At 44.5% G+C, this 6,000-nt stretch overlaps 1 protein-coding gene across 1 annotated transcript in view; it reads right to left on the reverse strand.

The window, feature by feature from the left end:
• PPM1A (protein phosphatase, Mg2+/Mn2+ dependent 1A) overlaps nt 1–5,783 on the reverse strand; it is a 54,316-nt gene extending 48,533 nt beyond the window's left edge. Inside the window, exon 1 of the mRNA XM_074956415.1 lies at nt 5,489–5,783. The gene's annotated coding sequence lies outside the window, so the exon portion shown is untranslated. The remainder of the gene's footprint in view (nt 1–5,488) is intronic.
• Nucleotides 5,784–6,000: the final 217 nt, after the last annotated feature.

Genomic DNA, 6,000 nt, shown 5'->3' on the forward strand with positions numbered 1-6,000 from the left:
ATTCCCAACATTCTGTTTGCTTTTTTGACTGCCATTGCACACTGAGTGGATGTTTTCAGAGAACTATCCACAATGACTCCAAGATCTCTTTTCTGAGTCGTAACAACTAATTTAGACCCCATCATTTTATATGTATAGTTGGGATGTTTTCCAATGTGCATTACTTTCCATTTATCAACACTGAATTTCATCTGCCATTTTGTTGCCCAGTCACGCAGTTCTGAGAGATACTTTTGTAGCTCTTTGCAGTCTGCCTGGCACTTAACTATCTTGAGTAGTTTTGTATCATCTGCAAATTTTGCCACCTCACTGTTTACCCCCTTTTCCAGATCATTTATGAATATACTGAATAGGACTGGGCCCAGTACAGACCCCTGATGGACACCACTATTCACCTCTCTCCATTCTGAGAACCGACCATTTACTCCTACCGTGTTTCCTATCTTTTAACCAGTTACTGATCCATGAGAATACCATCCCTCTTATCCCATGACCACTTACTTTGCTTAAAAGCCTTTACTGAGGGAATCTGTCAAAGGCTTTCTGAAAATCTAAATTCACTATATCCACTGGATCCCTTTGTCCACATGTTTGTTGACCCCCTCAAAGAATTCTAATAGATTAGTGAGGCATGATTTCCCTTTACAAAAACCATGTTGACTATTCCCAAACAAATTATGTTCATCTATGTGTCCGACAATTTTGTTCTTTACTATAGTTTCAACCAGTTTACCGGATACTGAAGTGAGGCGTACCAGCCTGTAATTGCCAGGGTCACCTTTGGAGCCCTTTTTAAAAATTTGCATCACTTTAGCTATCCTCCAGTCATTTGGTTCAGAAGCTAAATTTAAATGATAGGTTATAGACTGCAGTTAGTAGTCCTGCAATTTCATATTTCAATTCCTTCAGAACTCTTGGATGTATACCATCTAGTCTGGTGTCTTACTACTATTTAGTTTATCAATTTGTTCAAAAACTTCCTGTAATGACACCTCAATCTGGGACAGTTCCTCAGACTTGTCACCTAAAAAGAATGGCTCAGGTTTGGGAATCTCCCTCATATCCTAAATTGTGAAAAACGATGCAAAGAATTAATTTAGTTTCTCCACAATGGCCTTATCGTCTTTGAGTGCTCCTTTAGCATCTGAATCGTTCAGCAGCCCCACTGAAATGTTTACTGTAAACACAGGGGAGTACTTATTTGATTAAAAACTCTCATTAGAATTATTATTCTCTCATCCTTGAAGAAAACACTTCTATTGTCTTTGGTCAAATTTGACTCTAAGTTTAGTTTTGGTAAAACTTTATTTTTACAAAACCTGAGTTTCCCTTTCTACTACTAGAGAGAACTTATATAGTCCTTTTCCCCTGAAGATTTCAGCAATCAATTTAAACACCCTGTTAAAAACTACTGTTCACATATCAACCAAAAAACAAGGCCAGAAAACATCCTTTTTAATGAAGATCTCATAAAACAGGTTTCTATACACCAACAACTGAAAAAACCCAATAAGGGACCTGATAAAATATATGTTTAATAAGTTACAAATTTCTGCTGAAACAGCGATCTAAATTGCCTGTTTACTGGATGAGAAATTTTAGAATTTTTGGACTGTATACTATTTGGGACAGAGACTCTTCCAACTGGGCAGTACAGTTGTGCAATAGCACTTCTCACCCTTCCCCGCATTTTGGTTCCCTCTCCTTTTAAATGTTCTTGCTAGTCTTATGAATTCAAGAATTCACCACCTTACCATGAATGCTTATGAAATCCCCTCCTACCTATACCACAATATTACTCAGAGAGCCATGGAAAGACGATCTCCCTATGTAGCTGTGACACGCATTGTCTAGGTATCATGAAATACAGCAACACTTGGTGAACTGCATTTCATGGACCTACAGCCAAACAAACCAACAAACATTCTCAGTCCACCAACATCCTTTCAGGAACTATACTATATTTAAGGAGGCTTTACACTTTGTACCCTGGAATTATCACAGTGATGGGCACTTTACTGAAGGGACAGTCAACTTAAACTTGACAGAAGTGAGATTTTTGACTTATATTATAATATATTATTATATCTGAAAGATGTTGGAGGAAAAACATTTTTAAAAATGTGAAGATGTGATCATAAAACCACAAAAATCTGCAAAAAAACTGAGGGACTTTTGCATATGAAAACTAAACCAGATTTCAAGTTGACCGTCTCCATTTAAAGCACCGACGATTTCAGTGAACGGAGGACTAAATTGCCAGGGCCACACATAACATGGCAGGAGCTGCACAAGCTTCCCCACAGAGCTCTGCCAAGGCACTAGCATCTTGACCTAAGGCATCTTTTATAGAGACCAATTACTTGAATAACAAACAGCAACTCATGCCAAAGTGAACATTTTTATGGTGTGGATCAACAGACACTAGGATCAAGGATGGAACTAAACTTATTCTCATTTGTGACCCAAATAGCATTTGAACCCAGATTTCCACAAGTAAAAACCTAGGGCAGTAAATCCCTGAATTAAACAATAGTCAGATTCATTTTATAAAAAGAATGAACATTTGTTACAAATACTGTATATTCAGTTGCAGTAAGACTGTACTTCCCAAGATGTTAGAAGGCATTTACAATGTGATAAAATAATTAAATAAAAGTTATGGACACACCTTTGTTTTACCCAATTCTTACACAACTTTTGCTGAACCGATAAACTCAAAAAATCTTATGACATTAGAATAGGCCTGATTTTAACATTTAATTAATCATGGTTATTATAGTTACATAAAGTTTATATTTAATTCATCTTTGGGAAGCAGATGCTTAATAATCTGAATTCCACTAAAATGGCAAAGTGTAATAAGATCTCCCTTTTATCGACAGCTGCGGTCTAAAACATATAAATTGCATAAGTTTACAAATTAAACCACGCCCAACTGAAATCTTTAAGAAGTATTTTGGGGCCAGCTTTAAAAGGCTGGTCTCAGCAAGAATGTGACTCAGTTTAACTGTGTTTAAACTATACTCTAGGTAAGAAACAACCAGCTTGATTTCACGGGAGGGGGAACGGGGGACGGGACGGACGGACGGGACACTTTGTATAATATACTGCTTGTAATGGAATTTGCATCAAACTATCAAGTGAATGCCTGTTCAGACATGTTAACTTCAACCAACTCTCACCAATCCCTTGATATCTCCATCCTCCTCTGAGTTTTTCACTGAAACATCTCTACAAACCTTGCCACAGAAAGCCCAATACTTGTTTTCCATATATTCACTTTTAAAAAAAAGAATAAAAGCACTGAATACTGACCACGAAAAGCTAAGATTTACCAGATAACTACTTTCCAGAGCACTAAGCCTATTAGCAAGAGTTAGGCCTTGTCTACATTAGAAAGGGTTTGCCAGTATAGCTGTATACACCAGAAGCATCTTATACCAGCAAAAGTGTTCCCCAACAAAAAACAACAACAAAATAAGTTATACTAGCAAAAGAACTTCCCCCCCTAGTCTAACTGCATCTACCCTAGGGCTTTTGCCAGCAAAACTGTGTTGGCTAGGGGTATGATTTTTTCCAGTCCACTAGCTATGCCAGCAAAACTGAGTGTAGACTAGGACTTGGATACAAGAAACAAGGGGGCAGGTTAGAGGAGACCCCATAAAGCAAGCGAGATTCAGGGACAAAATACTTATGAGATGCCTAATCCCTACTGCAGGGAAGGATGAAATTTCTACCAAAATGTTTTTCTTCTTCAAGGGTTCCATGTTTATGGATGCTGACAGGAAGAATCTGATACTAAACACGAAGCTCCTATCCCTCCTCACCCCAACTGTTGGAAGGGAGCAGGAGCTTAAAGAAGGGTCTCTGCTACTTCACGTCTCCCGCAACCCCAATTTTCTCACTCCTCTTTCCTCTGAATAATTCTCCAGTTCTTGCCTCTGCTGCTGTTCATAGCTTTCCCAAGCAGGAGGAGGAATGTGAAACTGACACAGAAAGAACTGTGTGAAACTGACACAATTCTTGATAGTTGCTTCCCACAGGTTTTAACAGTAGTAAACCTTGTTAGTTTCACATTACCAAGGCTTGGCAAAGCCTGGATCAGCAGCAGCACAGGCATTGGAACAATCTTTCTGAAGACACCAAAAAATACTGCAAGGGTCCACATTTGGAAGGCCCTCTCTCACGGTCATAAGATTATAAAGCCTTATTTTATAAACGAAAGCTTAAATTTTGAAGACACTGATGACTTAGGCCCCACGTCGGGGAAATCTTTCCCCTCATCACTGGTGAATTGTGTGTGGAGCTTGAAGCCTTACTACTCTCAATGTCTTTCCTTTTAAGATAGGCATCTGCTTCAAAGAATAACTCCTTTGTAGGAAATACTGGGCCCTAAACTGTAATGTTATCACAATAGTGATTCTCAACAAGCAACAGACTTTCTAACTTGTCAAAGGACACACCAACCCTAAAACTAGTCCCTCATAAGCAAGACAGCAAAGTTGAGGGTCCCTTATTGTTCACCAGTATGTATGTCAAAGAAACGCTTATCAGATCAGTTTTTTCAAAACTATTAATTTGCAGCACATCTTAAACATCTCTCTGACTAGTACAGTTCATGTTGGTTGCAGAAAAAAAAAAATTCTCAGCCCACATCTCTGACATTTAAAAAACCAAAACCAGCCAAGATTACCAAGTACGTCAATGGGCAATAGCTTTACAAGGGGCCTAATCTCTCCCACCCACTCTTAACATGGGAAATGAGACAGCATATGCTTCATCTATGTAACCTTTGCTTTGGTTCCCACATTTGTTTTTAAAGACCTTAATATGTAACTCTAACTTGAAATGGTTCGCCTTGGGAGGCGAGCGAGGAGGAGGTGACGGCTGCTATGAAAATAAGAAATCACTATCTGGGAGTGTTTATGCAGCGACCCTTGGTGGGGTGGGGTGCTTTATAAATAGATGTGTTCCTTAATGGTGCCCTGCCCCAAGTGCTGTGCGGCGGCTGGTGTGTGTTTATAACCATTATTAATGAAGCTCGGCTGGCTAGGAGCGCTGCTGGGTTGTTACTTGCAGCAGGCCCGGGGCCGCTCTCACCCAGGGGAGCGGAAGGGGGGGCGTCACCCCGCTATCCCCCACTCCGCAATGCGGGGCTGGCGCCCTGGGGACAAGCCCCTAGTCACCTTCGGCCCCTTAAGTGCAGCATCCCAGGCAGGGGCAGACTCGCTCGCAGAGCCCGCCTCGGTGCTGGCTGCGGCCCGCGATGGCAACTCCGCGGGGGGCGGGAGGGGGGGTGTCACACCCCCCGCCCGCCTCTCTCCGTAACCCCGCGCGGGCCGCCCCCGCTTGTTTACAGGCCCCGGGGCCCAGGCGGCGGCGCGGCCCTCAGCGCCCTAGCGTACTCCGCCCCGCCGCCTCCCGCTCGGCCCGCCTGGCCCGCCTCCCCACTCGAGCCCCGCACTGCGCAGCAGCACTTACTTACCCCGCGGCGGCGGCCAAAGGCACCGGCTCTCCGGGGAGCGCAGGGGGGGCAGGGCCGCGCTCCGAGCGGGCCGCGGTAGAGAGCGATCCGCGGCGGGGCTGGGCCGGCGGGCCGGCGGCCTCGCTTCAGTTCATTCACAGGCAGCTGCGGAGAGCGGCTCTCTGGCCAGGGGGAACCAAGAGCTCATCCCCTCCTCTCGCCCCCACCCCGCTCGCTCGCGCTCTCTCTCTCTCGCCCTGCCGCGAGCCCAGCGCCGCCCGCCGCTGACTCGCGCAGACCCCGCTCCCCTCCCTGAGCGGCACACGCGCGCTCCCGAGCCGCCGCCGCCGCCGCGCGCTCGCTCTCTCTCTCTCTCTCTCTCTCTCCTGCCACCCTGCTGTGTGCGGCGCGCGCGCGCTCCCCGCCGTCCCCTCGCCAGCGCGCACGCGGCTCCTTCCTCCTCTCTAAAGCCTGGGCTCAGGACAGCTGCGACTATTGCTGGTGCACCGTAAAGAGCCCGGATGTTGGTTGAG

The sequence above is a fragment of the Natator depressus genome, chromosome 6, assembly GCF_965152275.1.
Source record: "Natator depressus isolate rNatDep1 chromosome 6, rNatDep2.hap1, whole genome shotgun sequence".
NCBI classification, from domain to species: Eukaryota; Metazoa; Chordata; order Testudines; family Cheloniidae; genus Natator; species Natator depressus.